The 22,056-nt window shown below is 37.3% G+C and overlaps 1 protein-coding gene across 1 annotated transcript in view; it reads left to right on the top strand.

Moving 5' to 3' along the window:
• The first annotated feature begins 6,981 nt into the window (after nucleotides 1-6,981).
• The window catches only part of LOC140165810 (uncharacterized), a 108,318-nt gene continuing 93,243 nt past the window's right edge, over nucleotides 6,982-22,056 (top strand). Inside the window, 1 exon segment of the mRNA XM_072189133.1 lies at nucleotides 6,982-7,112. The gene's annotated coding sequence lies outside the window, so the exon portion shown is untranslated.

Below are 22,056 nucleotides of genomic sequence, written 5' to 3'. Positions count from 1 at the left end.
GTATGAATTTTAAATGGAATGAACATATTAGGCAGCTCCATTTGAAACTCACCCTCCCTCTGTGGAAGATTCCTCAAAGGGTGTATAAAATTCAAATGTCGAGCTGTTTAACCCTAACGCTCCTGAATACTACAAAATACTACTTGATATATGCGCTGTTCGTGCATGCATCCCACGTGGTGTGATGACGCAATCGCCCTAAGTGATATATAGGCACGGTTTCGCTGGCCAGCGAAGCCCAAGACCCGTGGCAAAGTGTCGCCGACCGAGTGCTTGGCATGCGAGGGGTCTCGGGTTCGAATCCCACCCAGAGCAAACAACTTCTTTCCTTCTTTTCTCTCTTTATTCTTTCCTTCCCGTCGCCAAAAAGCCCCTAGGCGGTTAGGGTTAGGTTACCACTATCGAAACTCAGTATAGGCTTCCTTAACCCTAACGCTCCTGAATACTACAAAATACTACTTGATATAGACGAATCCAACAAGCCAAGTCATGGTCAGGATTTGGTCGGACATCTTTGGGTAGCCGCTAGCACCAACCTGGTGTTTTGAGCGTCCAATTGTGCAAATAAAAGCCGCCTAACACCTAAAGAAGATGCAAGGACGAGGAGGGTTATAGAATAATATATATAATAGAGATAATTCCGCAGGTAATCCCATCGCATCTATTAATACATAGTCCTTTTGTTCGCAAGTACATCAATGCATAGATACCGCGTGTAGTTAATCCGATTATTATGTATTAAGGCGTAAAACGGGTGATGGAATGCAGTTTAAAATTTCCGCCAAGGCCGAATCATTTCACATTTTGAGTGCATTGTAGCCGACGGCTACCCAACGAAAGGCTGCTCGTCAGGTGTAGGAATGCGTGAATTTAGATTCGTCTATATGCGCTGTTCGTGCATGCATCCCACGTGGTGTGATGCCGCAATCGCCCTAAGTGATACACTCTTAGAAAAAAAAGGTTCCATTTAGAACCATAAAAGGTGCTAAAGCTTGTCCCGTGGGGAGCACCATGTAAGGTTCTACTTAAGAACCCTTTTGTGGAGGTTCTATAAAGAACCATGAAACAGGGTTCTATCTAGTACCCATTCAGGTTCTATTAAGCACCTTAATGGTTCTTTCAAGAACCATTAATGGTTCTTGCAGTTTGTCCCACTGGGAGCACCCTACAGGTTCTTGATGGAACCTTTTTTAATGGGTTCTAGAAAGAACCTTCTTTATTTATTTATTTATTTATTTATATATTTATTTATTTATTTATTTTTTATTAAGGGAGGGCAACAAAGAACCACTAACCGCGAAATATGTATACATCCAAGAAGCTTAAACGATAAATTAGCCCCCGATAAAGGCATGGCTTGAAGAATGGGGGAAATTATGGGGTAACAGTTTAAAAAGCAGAATATATATTCTATGGTGTCAACATGTGAACTTGCTAGATGGCCGCTTTACTGCACACTACATATCGTTACGCAGCAGGAATAATTAATTGAAATTCTCACCAGTGTATCATTGAAATAGGTATATCAAATAAATTAAGGAAAAGAAAATAACTAGTAAGCTCACTTTTATAGACAGTATTGTTCAAAAGGATAAAGTACAAAAACATTTAATTTAAAACTCATTTATCATGTGTAGGTATATTATTGCAACATAGGTGTGTGTTGACAGTCTGGAACCCGTTGTCCTTAAAATTATGGTTCTTGGAAGAACCCTATAGCCATATAGAACCCACATTTTGCTATTAAGAACCCTTTTCAAGAACATAAAGAACCTTAAAAGGTTCTTTGGAGATGTGATGTTCCAACAAGAACCATTTGTCATTTCAAGAACCCCCTCTGGAACCTTTTTTTCTAAGAGTGTATATAGGCACGGTTTCGCTGGCCAGCGAAGCCCAAGACCCGTGGCAAAGTGTCGCCGACCGAGTGCTTGGCATACGAGGGGTCTCGGGTTCAAATCCCACCCAGAGCAAACAACTTCTTTCCTTCTTTTCTCTCTTTATTTTTTCCTTCTTTCCCTTCCCGTCGCCAAAAAGCCCCTAGGCGGTTAGGGTTAATGTTCTAATTCCATTTGAAATTCATACTCCTTCTGTGGAAGATATTTCCAAAATCTTCCACAGGGGTAGTGTGGATTTTAATTGGAATAGTCCAATTTTGGATGCAGCTTCATATAAATCAAAACACCTGTTTTCTTCATTTTTACCATTTTTTAATGATAAAAATACCCAATGTCACTTTGCACAATTCCTACAATTGAAAAAAATTACACTTTCACTGGGATCACTTTTAGTGCTTTTGATATGGAAATACCAGAGTAAAAGTGGAATGACCATGATTTCAAGTCCATGTCAATTTAAGTTACTTTAAATCTCGGACAAATCTGAGTAAGGAGTTTTGATTATAACAACTCCAGTTTACATATCAATTAATTTTACTTGAATCATGGATACCATTTTGACAGAAGTTAGGTGATGATGCGCTTTATTCGTTGCAGAAGTGACGTAATAAATCGGATTAACTACCATAGCAATAGATGAATACAATTTTGACTATATCGTCCTGCACTTCAAGCAGGTTGCACTCGTCACCTGTGTATGTCTGCAATCATACAATACCGCTCTTTTCAAAGATACTAATCTTACAGGTGCGAGTGATCAGGCATGATATGGTTCAATACATAGGTACCCGTGAACATTGCAATGCAGGGCGATATAATCAAAAATTCATCTGACATCTATTGCTATGGTAGGCCTACTTATCCGATTATGACATCACTTTGAGTCAAAATGAGAATCGATTAAGTCTATTTTATTATTATAATATTATTATTGCAGCACTGAGTTGTATTTTGGTAGATTATATTGTCCTATGCACATAAAGCATTCCAAAAAAGGGGCTGTGCAATGATTACGAGCCATGCCAGGAGGGGTACATTTTCAAATGGATTGCTAAAAATTGCTTGCCAAAAATGGCTTGCCCTCCTTTTCCTCTCGGCCTGCCTAAAATGGGGGGTGGGGGGGGGCACTCGAATATGAAAGTGACATACCTGTGCCCACCAGCGTACAAAACTAGGGGTCTATCAGTGTAGAAATTTTCAGAAAAAAGGGGCGGGTCATTCGGTGTTTGCAATATGTCAAAAATGGGGTGATTTTGTATGGGAGCGCCCAAAATTTCACATCATTAACAATTAAAAAAAATAGCTTTTTACCCAATTTTACAGTACAAAATAGACAAAATCTTACTTATTTTTTTTTTTCAAAATGCGCGCCGAAATTTCAATTTTGAAGACTACCGTAATTGTTTTAAAAAAAGGGGGTCATTCAGTGTAGACTACCGGGGGTACTGAAAAAAATGGGGTCATTGGGTGTAGGATTTGTCAAAAATAACGGGGTCTTTTCATGGGCACATGACGTATGTCAATATATGGGAGTGCCCCCCCCCCCCGCTTGACCTGCCAGAAAATCTTCCCAATTTGCTAACTTTAATTAATTTGGATATTTGTCTCATATGCAGTACATGCCCCCCTTCAAGACCCAGCTAACACAAAACGCTCCGATTCTTGTCTCTGGTTCAATATAAATGCTTGTTAGGGACGCACCCTGGGTAGTTGGGGTCGCGACAAAAAATTTTAGCGCCAGTGAAGCAAAAAATTTTTTAGCAATAACAATAACATTGCGAATATTCGCAATAATTATTGTAATATTGCAATAATTGAGTATATATCTACAGGGTGTCTCAATAAAAAATAGGCCCTGTGGATTGGGGGACGTAACTTAAAATGTCGGCAGTAAAATCAAAAGATTCAAAAACCATGACGTTTCTTCCATAAAATGGTGCACAAACCATAAAAATCCGTTCACGCGTCACTGAGATAATTGAGATTTTACAACTAGACCCATTTTTGGACCGTTCCAATGGGACAATACACATTAAACACTAATAAATATGTTGCATTGTAGTGTATAATGGACAAAAACAAATGAAATTGCTGGGTACGAATTTAGACAATTAACCAATCAATTAATCCCTCAAATAATGTTTTTCACACCAGCTGTTTGAAAATATATCTTCTAAAAATATTGTGCAAAATTTCTCAAGCAACAGGGCCAAGTGGTCATACGTTCCATATAGTATACACATGTATGAGCAGAAAAACTTGGAAAAGGGGCTATTTCCCAAGAATGAATCACGAATGACGCGCGTTTAGTGGCCCAAAAATGCTAGTTGATGCGCGACTAGTGATTTTTTAGCGCATTTACAACAAATAAGCAGGATTTTTATCCGAAAAGCAGCACCAATACAGAATTGAAGAGAATACACCCTTTTATATGATTTCTTTATCATTTTCCAATATTTATAATGTTCTTAAAGTGATGGTCCTGGTGCAAATCAGTTGAGGAAACACGCTTTGCGAATTAACAGGATCAATAAATGACTCCTAAACTAGCGAATTGCAATTTGCACGATTCATTGTCTAAAAAAGACCCTTTTCCTGGTCACACATTCTGAAACTTAACTGACCCCATGGTCCTTTTGTTGCTTGAGAAATGTATGAACTATATTTTTAAAAGGTATGATTTCACATATTTTTAACCCAAAGAGAAAGGTGTGAAAAACATTCTTTGATTGATTGATTGATTGATTGATTGATGTTATCAACTCATACACTTCTAGTGCCCGTTTCTATTCATCGTTATGTATTCTTCTCCCGTGCATTATTTTCGCGAACTACCCTTCACAGCCCAAATTATATAAACCTGCACGCTAAACAATGCATTATCTAAAACCTGCACGCTAAACAATAGATTCTAGATAATACGTGCACGCTCAAATACTAGAAATACTACTTTCACATAACCATAAAGTAGAGTTAGGTGGCGCTTTAGACACAGAGATCACATAACTATATAATTGTCTGTTCGATATATATACCAACAAAAAAGTACGAATATACATTCTGTGGTGTTAAAATGGTATAGTTACAAACGGTGTTCTATAATAGTGTACAATTACCGAATAAGGTGCAACTCGCTAGACTTGAGTCCAGTCCTCGTTTACGGAGTTTAGGATTAGGGTTTAGAGTTGGGATAGGGCAGTCTTGTAATAAGACTAGTAGAGTTGCACCCTTGCAAATATCATTGTCATAAATTATGATTAATGACCTCAAATAAATCAAACATCAAATGAGAATAATCGAGCTTCTATTAATTAAAAGGGCCAAAAACAGGTGGATCATAATTATACAAGATGACACCATTGCAAAATATTCAGCATTTTACAAATGAAATACATGTAGGCCTATATCTAAAATAACATAGCCGGGCCCGGGAAACACACACTAGCGCATAATATCATGATCATGCTTTATAATACCATAGGCCTTCAAACACATGTGTTTGAAGGCATAAATACTGAACAAATTGTTAAATCCCAATGTCGTGTGTTTTAATATAAGTAGTTCAAATTATAGAGCTATAAAGTCCAGTTGATATTCACCGTAGTACTAGTCTGACATCTAAATCGATCGTTTCCAACTGGTTCAGTGCTCTCTGTGTTCGAAACCACGATATTAAATGATCACAACATAAAGTCAAGTCAATTAAACCATGCGTGAATAAGTTACCTAAGTATGACGTATGGCGCAATCGATACCATTGATTACAGGGATTGATTTTCTTTACCAGTTAAATGCTACGTAGCTGGTCAATGTCCTGACGGTGTTTTTAAAATGTAAGATATTTTCCCTAATATTAAAACTAATATAATGAATGCAGCAATTAATATTGCCTATTGTTTTAATAGGCCTACACTCAAAGTGTATGACGGATAATGTATCAGTGCAAATGCATTCGTCAAGATAATTGCACTTGCCATGGAGTTATTGCATTTAGCTTTCGAGCCTATCGGCTCTCAAGCTAAATGCAATAACTCCACGGCGCGTGCGATTATCTTGACGAATGCATTGCACTCAGTTCATTATTATCGTACCCAGCAAGACTGAGAGACTGTGTAAAACGAGCTGAAGTAGATGGCAGGGTGTGCGTATAAAACTCTGAAGTAGATGACATATCTGGAGTAGGCATGATAGATATCAGGGTTTAAAAGTAAGCCTATCTTCAGTAGACCGCAGTAGGCTAGAAAGCAGGGTGTGAGTATAAAAGTATCTAGGTCCTATACAGTAGATTGTAGTTAGCATTTGTTTCGTGCTCTCTTACACGAAGGATATACCAGAAATGTTATCTAAATGATATTGTAAATTATTTCTCGGTAAATATTTTTTGCACAATTTTTGTCATTAAAACGTTTTGATAATTTTATCCTTAGGGGTAAAAGCTGGTAAACCGGGGTAAACTGAAAAAAAAAGAGCACTAAAGAGTTGAAAGAAAAAAAAACCGCCTTTTTATGTAGGCCTAAACGTTTTTTATAAAACGTTTTGTGTTTACTGGAAGACGACCCACTGTTTTAGCTGACAACATGAGCAATAAATAGCTATAAAATTATTTGTCTTGCATCATCTTTATTTACTCATTACCTCAGGCTGCAGGCTTCTGACAATCGACCTGACAGCCACAGCGCCCCACAGAAGCAGGTGTGGTAAAATATCATACGTAAGTTTGTTGAGTGCTACACAGACCAGCGGTCGCTACACGCATTTTACTGTAGAACTGTCGCAAGAGCAGCGTAATTGTACGACTACAATCGCTCAGTCGAGACTTCTGATGTTGATATAATAAGGGGTGCACGTACTGTAATTTACTTGGGTTTTATTTTGATGGTGTAAATCAAGATTATACAGAATCTTCTTATTCACAGGAACTCATATTAGGTAAGTAGCGATGTATATTTCCAATTCAATGAAAATGGTTGAGTTATTTCCTTTCACTATCTAAATTTTAGAGGAAACAATCAACCTGCACAAGAAGAAATTCTACGGTGGAATGTCTCCCCCGGACCACTTATCGACAAAATCACAATAATTTTTGCTCACAGAGAAACGCTATGCATTCGCTGTCAATTGGTAGCCCAAGATGGCGATTTATGTGCAGCAAGTCTTCCTCATTCCATGGAATTTTTGTGCAATGGATACATTTACGGCAGAAACATAAGGCGGAAGGTAATAACATTCTTTCATATTGTTAAACTTGCTTTCTTGCTGCGGTCCTAATGACGCGTAATTTGTGTTTGCAGTGTGTGTAAACAAGATGATTTTTTGGGTGTGTGAAAAAAAATGTTGTTTTCCCTATCAATTTTCATATAGCACAAATTATGGTATTCATGTATTCACGCTTGTAATAATTTATGAAGTATGTCATACATTGATTTAAAGAGGTATTCTTAAGCTTGAAACTACTAGTAGATGAATGATAAACGAATTATTGTACGGTCTAAAAGCCAATATTTTCTGTAAACCAAGAAGTTCTGCTGAGTGACAGCAAGAGGCAAGACATGCCATCACATGCAGGTGAAATGGCCGTCGTGGTCCATCTAATAATAACATCTAAAATCAATACAACTAGACTACGCAGTATTGTTGACCAACTTTCCTGTGTTGACATTGTTAGTAATACAACTATTGTATGCAGATAAGTATGCCAGATTCTAAAGATTTTCATTTTACCGATTGAAAAATAAATAATAATACTCATGTACTACGGTATTAAATCTTTTTTTAAAATTCAATATAAATGTTATAAAATTTGAAAATATTGGGCAACTCGAATCAAGTGATCATACATACATGTATAGGAATAGGCATTGGAGCTTTCCAAATTTTAGACTTTTTAAAAAACTTTTTCAGACTTTTTTAAAAATCTAGATAGTCACTTTCCACCAGGGCTTTCACCCCTGCTGGGGGGGCTGGTGGCAGGTATCTTGTGTTTTGACCCAGGCAGGACATTTTGAAGCAGATTGAAAATGCAGCCAAATTTCAAAGTTGGTCTCTTGGTTCTTCCCCTGTGTTCTTCCTGTCCATGCCTTCCCTTTTTGCACTGATGTAGTTTCTTTTCCCATCATTCATGACTTATTTGAGTTTTTTCAGTGACTCTGGGAAAGCCAAAACCAGCCACCCTGCTCTTGTAGCAAATTTTATACAGGGGCGGATTTAGAGGGGGGCGCGTGTCCCCTCTATTTTTTGCAGATCGGCGCCTGACTCTGTATTTTTGCAGATCGGCGCCTGACTTTGTGTGAGCGCCAAGCCGCGCCACAGCGGCGGTGGCTCGGCGCCCCCTCTATTGAAAATTCCTGGATCCGCCCCTGTTATATATCTGATATTTTAAGAAAGAGCACTTAGCTTGTATGGGCGTCAATCCCGGGGAGTACAGGGAGGATACATTCCCCACCATTTGGCTAAATTTTTTGTTCTTTTCAGCCATTTTTGACAATTTATATGGAAGTTCTAACAGTACCTGGTACCTGATATCACACGTACCAGTATATTCTATGGCAATTCTAACCTGCAGTAAACACCTTATGCAAGCGCTTCGCCTTCGGTGCTCGCTTCACTTGCATTTCCTAATTTTTGTGTGGACTGTACATGTATAATGTAGGATGCATAAAACACACACCGGCAGTGTACAGCAGTAAAAGCACCCACTGGCCATCGGGCCAGAAGCAGTCAACAAGTTCGAATATTAAAATCCAAATTTGAAAAATTGGGCCTTTATTTTGACCCACAACAAAGACTTGTCACTTTGAGGAAGATATATATCGGCCAAAACATTTGAACCGGTCAAGTTAGAGAAGTTTAACTAAAAATGAAAAATGAACATTTGCAATCTGATTTTCTGCAAACCTGATGAATTTACAGACTCACTGTTGTCGCACTTTCAATTGCGTGATGTAAATCAGAATTGATTCTCACTAGTGTTGGCCGATACCGATCTGTGAATCGGAGATCGGTGCCGATATGGACTGCATCGGCCTTGAATCTGAATCGGCAGATGAGCTATCAGCTGCCGATCTAGCTTACCGATCTCTGAACTTGACAGTAATAAAAGTACACAACAATTCTTTAAGCTTACCATTACTTTCTTATGTAACATTACTACTATTTAATGCCAATATATTTCCAAAAAACGTTGTTACCACCGCAAGAATCATGTCGTTTCATACTGTATTTTATATTATTATCCACTCAGTGACAACACTCCTGACTGTACAGTGCGTCCCTGGGAAAAATTTGTAAACACTTTAACACTCGACACGTGCGCCCTTCAATGTCGGGTTTCCCAAGGTGAATTTGAGGGCATGTTATTTTTAGAATTGCGCACATTCGCTATTCCTCCTCACACGGACGATTTCATCTCTTAATCTCCGAACATGTGAATTCTTTCTGTAAACAACTCTGCACAACCAATCAGGATGGGAATTCTGCGGTATTCCCCAATACGTCATAATATATGCATAAATTATAATATAATATCGATGGAGCTGATTTAGCTGCAGGGTCATCGAATCAATTTGCGCAGTGATTCGCCTAACTTGGTACACACGCAAATCAAAGTTGATTCGCGGAGAAGAAAGAAGAATAAAACAATCAAGAGAAATGGATTAATGATTAAACTTCCGACAATCGGAGGCACTGAGTGAGTAACGCTGGGACTTGGGGTGTAAAATGGTATTTTATTTGGGTTGATATTGACATGAAAAACCTCTAAAAACGGTCATCATATTACATAGTTACAGGTTTGGGGAATTAAGCTTTGACCGTTAACATTACTGGGGCCCGACTTGAATGAACTTGTACTGGTTGTAGAATAACATTTAAGGAATCTGAATCGGGATCGGATCGGCCCGATCTGCTAATTTTCAGATCGGAGATCGGCAGATCCGATCTTGGGTTGGATCGGCCAACACTAATTCTCACATATGGCGAGAATCTAGTGAGAACCAATCAAGAATGTGTACTATTTTGGGAAACTCAGTTCTGATTCTCGTTAAATCTCGTAAACTTAAATTTACATACACATTTTAGGAGAATCATTCATTGCAAAAATCAATTCTCTGATTTTTGCAGAATTTGAAGACCCGCTCCAGCTCAGTTGTCAAGATTTCCAATTGCAGACCTGTCCTTTACTAATACCGGTAAATGGTTGACTTGAGACCATTCAAAACACCATTCGCTTCTTTTTTTTCATTTTAAATACATCAGGAGGTCCACTCCAGGCCACTCAAATGTCATTTCCATAGCACTATCATCATCACTTGATGAGTGAATGAAAATTCAAATGCTTGAGATGGCTGTCATCTTGGTAACAGTTGCATACATGTATTGCTCGTCAAAAATTATTGTTTGCTGATAACCTGCGTACTTTGTTTCTTGTATGATATACGATACGTCTTGGGTTTCAGAAGTACATACATGTATTTATAAATCCAAAATGTATTTATTATTTATATATTTATGTATAATTGTATTCAGTACTAAAAACATGCATGAACTTTTAATCAAAGCCATGGATGATAGTGGTCGACTCTATAGATACTTTGATCAACTAGTAATCGACGGGAATTATTAGGCTTTTACCACTACGCCAAAAAGTAGACCCACATTAAGAGTGATATACTAGTAGTTGACCTATATTGTACTTGTTTAAAAGTAGACAAAGTATAGGACTTCAATTACCGTATTCGTCCGAGTATAGTCCCACGTTCTAGTATAATCCCACCCCCCCATTTTTTGAAAAATTTCAGAAATTGTAAAAAAAAAAAAAAAAATGGTTGGCCTAAAAAAAAAAATTTCAAGATATTTTGTATTTTTAATATGAAAATTGATAATTTGTATTCATGTCATACTCTAGTAATGATTTCAAAATGCATTGAATTTTTTTTTTTAAATTGAGTATAATCCCACCCCCAATTGTGAAAAATGTTCACATAAAAAACGGGTGGGACTATACTCGGACCAATACGGTAATAGTTTGTGATGCTTCTGGCGAGATGTCACAAGACATTTCTCAAAATGAATAAGTTGATAATTTGATATTAATCCACGATGTTATAAGGCCCACCGATAGATTTTATCCTCTTTATGAATGCCCAAAATTTGAATGTCCAAAATAATTTTGTACAATGTACAAGTTGAGCTACTTTCATCAATGGGTATAATTTTTTCTTTGATCAACTTGACCTAGAAGATAGGGAAGATCAAAGAGGAGCCACATACTCTGTAGGTGAAAGGTCAATATGGTACGGTAAAGAAAGAAACATCATTGTTGTTCATTATTATGTAATGCTCAAATTGCCAATTAAAATAAGTACTGTTATTATTTTACTATTAGTTGTTAATATTTGTCACCAATTGTTATTGATTGTCATCGCCTCTGTAAATGTTGGTTCTAATCTATTGAATAATACACCTGTCAAATTGTGTGTCCTTAAATAAGGTGAAGGAAAAACCTGTCAACCTGTCACACAGGCTGTCAGTCCAAACTATTATTATAATCACACCTCACCACACCCCATGCATCCACCCACTCATCTACAGTTTAATAAACTCACAGTCCCTTGTGTCATTGTAGCTCTCTGAAAATAAATACACTGAACCCTGCAGGGTCTTCCATATATCTGACCCAGAAAGAGTACAGGCCAGGTTGTGGGCAGTGTTTGTGTACTGTAGGGCCAAAGATGAAATAATATTTGTAATTAGATTGTTAAAAATAGAAAGTTAAAGTGCTTGATTTCCAGGTTTGATCCCGGGGAGTTGGATTTTTTCGGGGATTTTTTGCTGCCCGTTTGAAATTATTGTTTGAATTCACAGGTAATACCCACTGTTGGTTTGGTAATACTATAGCCCTATGTTTATGGTGCTTTGTTATGTTGATGGTTGAAGAGTTTCATCCCTGGTATTCATCAGGTCATACAATGTACAGATAGCTACAAATATAGTACTTTGAACTTGGTGGTGTTTGCACAATATAGGGGAGGAGGGGGGGGGGAGCCAGAGGATGATTTAAGGAAGCCCCATCATGCATTGTAAAAGTGTTATCACTAGAGTTTCAACTGCCATTTTACTTTTCAAATCCCATTGAACTCTGTGCAAAAGATGTTGTTTTAGAATTGCCCGTGTGTCATCATTACTTGGTCGATTTCAGATCTAAAGTGATGTATGCATGAAGGATAATTCACACCTTCTGTAGATAACAGAAAATGTGAAATCGACCAACCTTTTGAAGGTGTATTTATTGTAAATATATCTGTCCAAATTCAAATTTCACCATGCACGTGTGTATGCAGTGGGCGGGCAGTGGTGTCATGTTCACTCACACAGCTGTGCTAACCGCAAGACTTGCTGGGAAGTGCTTAAATCATCCTCTGGGGGGGAGCACAGGGCAAAGAGTAGTCTTATCCATTGTAGTCTAATGGTAATGGAATTTTTCTGGGCACACCCCTGCTCATATTATCAAGTACATTGTAGGCTATCAGGTACCTACCATGGTATCTTTATGGTACTAGTCCACATGGTCCTCAGTGACCATACAAGTCGCAACATTTGTTGGCATGTTTTTGGCATGCATACTTCCATGTGTAAGCGTACATCCAAGCACAGTAATATCAGGGGTCCGAAAATATGTGATTGCATTAATTGCAGAGCAAATCACATTGTGTTTGGCTCCATTTGGGGAAGAACAAATTATGTAATTATCTAATTATATACTATGCTGACAATTTTAAGTTTTCCGAGTTTCTTTAAATATTTTAAGTACTTTTTTAAGTTTAAAAACTTGACCTAGATTTGAAAGTCTATTTCTGTCTGTCTGTTCAAAATGTTTATGGATTGTTGGCTATTGTCAATATTGTACTTGACACCATTATCAATGCTGACTTTTGGACAGACTGATCAGGATCATATTGACTTTGGATTGTAGCCTATTATGTTCTAAGGTGAATATTAATGTTGCAATGTTAAGTTTGATTGCGACCAGTGCTGTACGGTGCGACCATTTTAGGCGCATTGGCGACTAGATTTTTTCTGATGGCGACTAAATATTCAATCCCTGGCGCCAATGGCGACCAACTATTGAAGCTTTTAATCGCCAGCAAATGTAAAACATGTATGTAATGTAGCATTCAAGAGTATGAATGTATGCTATGAATATATGCATTTATCATGTCTCAATGGGGACTTCCTGGAAAACATATAGGCCTACACTGTACATGCTGTATGGAGTATGTAGCGTTCAATGGGAATATGTAGATTGAGTACAGCAGCTATGAACATTCAACGCACATGGTTGTTCAATTGGCACCTCGGATTTTTAACCTGGGAGCAAAATTTGGGCGCCTAAATTTATAAAGTTAGGAGCCTTGGCTCCTCAATCAGGTTTTGCACCGTACAGCACTGATTGCGACTCCACACCACTGAGCGATGCGATTCTGCGATACCTGTAAACATCGCAGCATCGCGCGATGAAATTAAAATGTACATTTCAATTTCATTGCATGATGCTGCGATGTTTTAAAAGCATGTTGGGTCTGCATCTCCTTTTATGGTCATTCTGCCAACCTTAATTTTTTAGCAGCCAATCACAACCGTGCTGCGATATCACAGCGCAACGTGATAAAGTTGAACAAAATCCAACTCCATCGCGGACCAACATTTTCACCGCCGAGCTCGTGCTGCGATGTGGAGTGTGAATTTGACTTACCCGTACCTTTAGAATATTTACCGTGAGTGCATTGCACGCTATCAGAATTTACCCACATCTTTATTATCAAATTCATGTTGTAATTTATCAATTACACGAACCTTGGCCTTTGGACAACATTAATTGTACATTGGCATGCAATCTGTTTAAGGGGGTACTACACCCGTGTGGTAAATTTGTGACTATTTTTGCATTTTTCTCAAAAAATAATAACACACTGGTAACAAAAGTTATACATATTTTTGGGGCAAGGAATCCAATTACTACACTGAAATTTCAGTGACTCAAGACAAGCGGTTCAGTATATGATAGGAAACGAGGTACATGCTAGCGGTACCTTATTTCTTACCATAAATAACAAAACGCTTGTCTTAGGTCACTGAAATTCCAGTGTAGTAATTGGATTCCTTGCCCCTATAATATACGTAAGTTTTGTTACCACTGTGTTATTAGTTTTTGAGAAAAATGCAAAAATAGACACAAATTTATCGAGGGGTGTAGTACCCCCTTAAAAAATCACTTTTTTGTGGACATTCCCAATATGTGTGTGTGGGATGTGGCATTAGCAGGACTTGCGTTTATGCTTAACTTTTTAACAACTGATCCTGTTTCAGCTTGGACCAGTTGCCAATTGAGTTGATCTATTTTTCAACTTGCTTGCCAGAGGAGTCTCACATTTGAAGAGAAAAAGGGCCTTCTGGTTTTCCTTGAGCACTTATTGAAAAAGACAAAAAAAAACTACTTGTTTATAACTTGAAAAAATGATAAAGAGAAAAAATGGCTTGGAAATTGAGTAAACAGGAAGTGAAAATAGACAAGCTAGAATTTTTATATAACAGATCAATTGAAAAGCAATCTTTGTCGGGCTGTCCATTTGGCATCCATTTTATTTGCAAAACTACTACACGTAGTTTCACATTGTGTAACCGTTCCAGGTCAAAGGCATCAAGAAATGAGTTCATGACAACAAAATGCTTTTTTTGTGTGTGTGTGTACCCAAATCAATATGAATTATGATTTGTTTTTCTTTTTATAAAAATGGAATTTCCCTCAGGTCTATTTTTAAACACATTTATGTGACAAAAAGAGGTCACACATGAAGCATGAATAACTTATGAACTGGAACAGGGAGTTTTTTCACCTCTATTCCCAGCTGAACTCATTCCCAATCTTTAGACTCAAGAAATGAGATCATGGCAACAGAATGCTGCTATACAAAAATGTGAATTATGAGTTGGTAGTGTTTTTCTGCTGAAAATTGGAATTTCCCTCAGGTGTGTTTTTAAGAACATTTATGTGACAAAACGAGGTCATCCATGGAGCATGAATACTGGCATGAATAAATATGAACGGGAACAGCAGCGAGTTTTTGTCAAATTGTCACGTCTTTCCCTACTGATCAACTCATACCTTCATGTACCAGGCTTTATCAATCGCACGTGGAAATGATGTGCACCATGGATAAAGCACTTGCAGTAATTCAGGATGATATGTTGGTCCCTTGGCTGCAATTTTTTTTTTTTTTTTTAGCGGCAGCCTAACTTATTTCTTTCTTGCCATTTCTTTCCTCTTTCTTTCTTTCTTTCTTCTTCTCACAATTTGCTACTACTTCCACATCCTTGATCGGATTTCACCAAACTCAGTCACAAGCAGTATTGGGTAGATGGCTACAAAAGTCATGGGTTGTTTAACGTCAGAGGTCATCCAAGGGGTCACAGAGGATCAAAAAGGTCATTTTACCCGAAAATGCTCAGATTGAGCTGAAATTTAAATGCAATGATCTTTATGACATTCTAAACATGTCTAAAATATTTTAAAATTTATTTAAGGTCATTAAGGGGTCATAAAGGGGTCAAAGGTCAAGTTTATCAAAATGCTCGATGGAGCTGAAATTTAAATACAATGATCCTTATGACATTTTAAACATTTTAAAAATATTTTAAAATGCATTCAAGGTCATTAAGGGCCATAAAGGGGTCAAAGGTCAAGTTTTTGAAAATGCTCAAATTGAGGTGCAATTTAAATGCAATGATCCTTATGGCATTTTAAAAATATTTAAAAATGCATTTAAGGGTCATAAAGGGTCAAAGGTCAAGTTTTTCAAAATGCTCGATGGAGCTGAAATTTAAATACAATGATCCTTATGACATTTTAAACATTTTAAAAATATTTTAAAATGCATTCAATGTCATTAAGGGCCATAAAGGGGTCAAAGGTCAAGTTTTTGAAAATGCTCAAATTGAGGTGCAATTTAAATGCAATGATCCTTATGACATTTTAAACATTTTAAAAATATTTTAAAATGCATTTAAGGTCATTAAGGGTCATAAAGGGGTCAAAGGTCAAGTTTTTCAAAATGCTTCAATTGAGCTGAAAATTAAAGGCAATGATCCTTATGACATTCTAAACATGTTAAAAATATTTTACATTTCATTTAAGGTCATTAAGGGGCAATAAAGGGGTCAAAGGTCAAGTTTTCAAAATGGCAGCTTTCCACGATCAATGTATATGAAAATGGCAATTAATGAAACAGTCTTATTAAAATTAATCTTATCCAGCACAGTGTTGCTGCTTGATGAGATCGTCACAATCATCCGCCTAACTTACCTCGTGCCCTTGCAAAGGGCACAGTTGCTCTAGTATTTTTTATTTTTTTGAGATAAGAGGTGTTGATAATTATATATGTTCTCATGCATGTGCTTCTCATGTGCAATTATTGTGCATTGTTGAATTTAGTTCTGGATCTCTTGTAGGGTTTGATTTACAAATTTTTAGCAAAAACATTATGTTCTTGTAATATTATATTACTATTAGCATATGTTTACATTACAAAAAATTGCTATACAATCTAAAATGTATCCAAAAGTTGGTCCAGGTTGTCCAAAATGTGGAGCATTTTGCTCTGCTACACCAGGTAAATCGAACACTGATTATTCTCTTGTAATCAGGGTTTGAATTCGTTTAAAAATTTTGCGTAGCAGTTTTTGGCTAAATCATCATTATCAGGATACTTCTATATAAAGTACTATAAAAAGTGCTACACAAATGCAAAATTAGGTAGCAGTTGCTTCAAAATAAGGAGCAAACTGCTATGCGATACAGCCAAATTCGAACCCTGGTTGTAATTATTGTCAATGTTTGATTGTCGAACTTTTAGGGGAAAAATTGCTGGAAATGTGCCCGTTTGGAATGATCTTGTACCCCAAAATCAATTAAAAAACAAGGACAAACAAACAAACATGCAAGCATAAAAACAAAACAAGCAAAAAGAGGGTTTCAATGTAAATTTTGAATGGCACTGTTTGCAATCAATAATTTCAGACCGCAGCAGCTGAAAGGGGTATCCCATCATGCATTGCAGTATATCTGCTTGCTCCATAGCAAATGTATACAAAATATAAACAAGAGCCGCTTAGATATTGAGAGCCATGGATAGTTTCACAATACTTCAGGGGTTATACTTTTTCAAAAAAAAGTCTAAGCTCCCTTGCCCTTATTTTTAGTGAGTAATTGAAAGTTGTACTTGTAGTGAGGGATTTTGTGTACCCGGTACATTTTCTATGACACATTTAGTTCTAATTATGGTACGGCAAAGCATAATGGGATACTCCCTTTAGCTGCTGTGCTTTCAGACCATCCGAGCGAGCGGAGTCTTTGGGAGTAGACTATTAATATGATCACGTGAAGATCAGATTGCATTTCATGCACCATACAACATTAATTGGGTTCATCAGCAGGGCAATATTTTGGGTTGAATATCATAATGATTGGTGATGTCTTACCACGCTTTAATACTGCATGTTTTTGGTATGGGGAAAGGCTGTCGGGTAATAAAACGGTTTACATACTTGGTATCTAGATAGATCAGTTCAGAGTGATGCAGTGTGGACACCCGGCAACTGTTAACCTCGTGAGGTAGACCATGTGATGTGACACCTGGTATTACTGCCAGTAGAAACACAATAATTGCTGGGTGGTGTTACACCTCATTTTAGTACAGTTTTATTAAGTATCCCTTCTCGTTTTTGTACACACCACAACCGTTAGGCAAAAAAAAAAAATTGTGTGTTTGTCCACGTCCGACCGACCGTGTACCCTGGTCCCGACCATGTCTCTTCTTTTTTTTTTTTTTATTTACGTTGAATGTGCTAGTAAAACAGTGGTTAGTATAAATTTAAAGAAAGAAAATGTAAAGAAAATGAACAGTATAACATGCAGAACCATCTCAAGAGTTAAACCAGTAAAGTGCTGTGTGTTTTGACTTATTTACCAGTCTTCAAATTGTCAGTTTCAAGTGCAATATCTGTAAAAAAAAAAAAAAAAAATCTTTTTTTTGGCCTTATTTTAAGCATCAGTACACGTTGAACGTGCTGGTTGTTGGTGTATCAGATTGTATTTTATTATTTTATCAAGGTTCCTCCTTCAAAAACATGGATCCGCATCGGCTCGGCATATATGGTGACGAAAAAGGGGAGGGTTGTGCCATGTCCACTCAAGCTGCCTCAAAGCGATGGTTGAAAATTACGAACAAGTCATCAGTTCACAATCACATTTGTTTACTCGTACTGGTAGTACCAGTATGTATTTATCACGAACCAATCAAACAAACGAGGTGTCAACAACTTGTATCTGATGTGGGGTAATTGGTCTGAGTTGTCATGCTGATATTTGTTGATATACCATGCTGGTACCTCAATTAATAATTTCCTCAATTGACATGCATGGTTTGGTCTGATTATATTGAGAGGTGCGAATCGTTCAAGGGGTCCATCCCCTGTTTTGGTGGACTGTCATGTAGATGTAAGCGTGATCCTAAAATGCCTTTCACATTGACCAAAACTAATTACAAGACCTCTTCTACATTGAGGCTGGCTTTCCCTTTTAAAGGGAATTTTTATACTAAACTAAACTTGATGATCATCAGGCCATACATGCAGAATGGTGACAGTCCACCATGGATAGGCTAGTCGCAGTATGTGGCCCTCGCGGACTTAGCAAGCACGAAGCACAAGCAACTGACCGAGCGTGTAGCGCGATTTTGGAGGCCAAAATACGCACCTTGATTTTCAATAAAAAAAATTGAAAATTGCGGATTTGGACAGTTCCTGGACCTAAATATACGCTAAAATCATTCATGGTTGATTTTTAAAGAATTTGGGGGGGGGGGGGGAATCGCCACAAAATTTCAATTTTGGAAGGGGCAGATTTGTAACTTGTGTTCACTGTATGCATTGGTTTTGTACAGTTTAATAAAATAGATTCTGAAGTGACGAAAGTTACATATATATATTTACCCTTTTTGGATACAAAGTTGTAATTTTTTAATAATAAGATTGGATGAAGATGATGGTGATTAGGGTTGGGATTTTCGGGTAATTTCGTGCCCGGGTACCCGTTTATGATGATGATGGAGATGTAAATGATGGTGGTAAGTATCAATTGATGATGATGTTACTGATGGTGATTAAATAAAGGAATAAAAAGCAAGCAAGTTCATTTCGAGTTATTGTTAGCAACCACCCAGTTGTAAACAATGACCATACCCATGCATGTCATTTTTTTGTGTTTATTCATGATCCGATTAGAAGAGGTTCCCATACACAGCCGCAAACAAAGCGGCTATCGAGCCGTAGGTTAGGACTGGTGTATTTTGTAATGTCAAAGAGGGCCTGTCACGGTCAGCCACGCTCTGGAACAAGTACTAGATCAGATAAAATTGTCCAAATTCAGAGTAAAAGAAAACCATATCAGGTGAAGCACAGAGAAAGTACATCACATCAAAGATAGGGTGATGTACAATGACCTCCTGCAAGAAAGTAGTTTTCCCTAAAGGCAAAGAGAGCGGGAGATAAAGTATGCACAAAATGTATTGGATCTTCTTCACACCTTGATTGGCTGGCTGTTTGGGTGCTATTCACTAGGATCGCAAACATGCTCATCTGTCAGTATGCGGTTCTTTAACCCCAATAGACTTCTACATGCATAGAATGACCTTTGAGTGTGTTGGATACAAAAACCCATACTCTACAACTTGAGGTCATATTTTGAGCTATGGTTTTTAAATGGAGGTCATTGAGCTACATGTATGGTGTTGGGGATGAGGCCATCATGGCTCATAGTGATTGCTTAGGTTCTCTTGCCTCTAGTGTTGCCTCATGATGCCTTATAATACACCCAATTGGGCTACTTATGGATAATTGGGCAATGTCTAGTGCAAGTTTCAAGGTGCATGTATCGAGGGGGGGGCGCCAACTTTGGAAGTGATAGGGATGTGTGGACAACAATTTGAAACTAGTGGTCTTTCGGTGAGAGCCTAGACACCGAAAAAGTGTGGGGGTTTTTCAGTGAGAAGGTTCTAAAATAGGGGGTCTTTTCGTGAGACTGGGGAAAATCAGACCAAAAAAGGGGGTCATTCAGTGAGACCATAGGCCTTCAAAGTTGAAGGCCTATGGTCAGACTGGGAAAAATGTTGGGTCAAGATATAAAATTTTCAAAATTTAATAAAAATTTGAAAAAAAACTGACAAAATTTGAAGAAAAATAATGTAAAAATGGGGTCATTCAGTGCGAGAAAGAAAAGAAAAAGGGAAAACAAAAAAGAGGTCATTGAGTGAGAGGGTGTTCAGTAAAACAAAAAAGGGGGTCATTGGGTGAGAAGGAGTTGAAAAATGGGGGTCAATGTGGCTGCACATCCTTGTTACCCATTTTTAGTGAGTGCCCCCCGGGTAATAACCACTGTGTTAAAAAAACTGATCTTCAAGTACTGTAGAGTGTACTCTTCTCAATAAGTGATAATCTGCTCAATAGGTGATTTTGATTGGTACAGGTAGGATTTTGGGTACCATTTTCTTTAGTTAAGGCGATATAATACCCCGATTTTCATCAGTACCCCTCTCCTTTTTTTCTTGCAAATTTATTAAGTACATATATATGTTTATCACCTCATGTCCTTAACTTATAAAATATATCTACATATAAAGTGACTTTCAACCATTTTAGTAAGTCATTTTAACCCTATATATTTTTTGTTTACTGTAACCTAGTAACTCAGATCTGTGTTTCATAACAAACCATAATTTATTCTTTACAAAATGTTCAAGTAGGGTACATGAATAGAATACATTAAATCCTTTGTTATACTCTCTATAGAAAATCTATAGTGGTGCATGCAAAATACCTACCATGATATAACACTGAATAAATTAAATAAACACTTATACAATGGATGTATAGTCATTAGTTGTTAGGAGAAGAAAAGGCTATTAGGTCACCGTATGTCAGGTTATAGGTCAATTGGTTCAGGTCAAATTTAAGCATCAATTTTGAATACACATGTGAGAGTCTGTGATATCATATGAGACATAATTTTGATATTCTGTCTTTAACTAGATATATATCGAGAAGTGCATGGTGGATATACTAATATACCTTGGGATGTAAATGGTGAGTACAATTTAGAATGCCTAGTTGAGACGGATTTCATAAATAAATATAAAATAGTTACCAAAATCACAAAAGGTAAGCTTACGGAAAACTACCCAATATGGTTGTATAGGTGACAAGAAATACAATTTTTTTCATCATTGCTGTAGTATGGTTGTTGTAACCTGTTCCCTATGGCTTAATTAAGTTTCAGTGCAATAATGTCGCAAGTTAAAAATACAAAATATAGCTCAACATTGAAAATAGAAGCATTTTAACCAGTTCCTTTTTGATAGTTGTGGAGCACCAAGTTCATGAAGTCATAAAAGAAATCAGGAACCACTTATTCCCATTTTACATATCAACTTTATTTCCCTAATGTGTTAGCAACACATATCCAAAATTTTAACGAAATCCGTTGATAGTAAGCTTTCCAAAATGAAGTGAATTTAAATCATCAGTGATGTACCTCCTTTTGGCTTCTATCTGTAAAAGCATGTAAGCTACATTGATACCGATACCACCAATAAAACGAGAAGATTTGCCCTTCATTTTGCATACCACTTTGTCCAATTTTTTTTGTAATTTCTTCACAAAATGCAAAAAATGCAAAAAAATCAGTGGGTGTAGTACCCCCTTAAGTACTAGAAATTAGGTTACTTTTATGAACCTCACTCGCTGCCTCCTTGGCTTTGGTGCTTGCCATGCCTTTTAAATTTGTGGCAACATTTTTCTATCTATAGATCTAGATCAGCTGGAAGATGATGGATGGAACATTATCATTGCCACTCTGTGTCAATGAACATTATTTTTGTATGTTGGTGTATGTATGCTCCTAGTGCAATGTTTTGAGAAGATCCGTATTTGCAAGATTCAAAAGTGTAGGGGGGGCATTTATAGATTTACCACCAAGAAATATCTGCACGGTAGCTTCAGCTGACACGGAGTAAGCACTTAGAGTTAGTAACCTTGAGGAAAGACCATGTGGACT

This window comes from Amphiura filiformis, chromosome 12 (genome assembly GCF_039555335.1).
Source record: "Amphiura filiformis chromosome 12, Afil_fr2py, whole genome shotgun sequence".
NCBI lineage: Eukaryota > Metazoa > Echinodermata > Ophiuroidea > Amphilepidida > Amphiuridae > Amphiura > Amphiura filiformis.
This window is presented reverse-complemented; position numbering and strand designations above follow the sequence as displayed.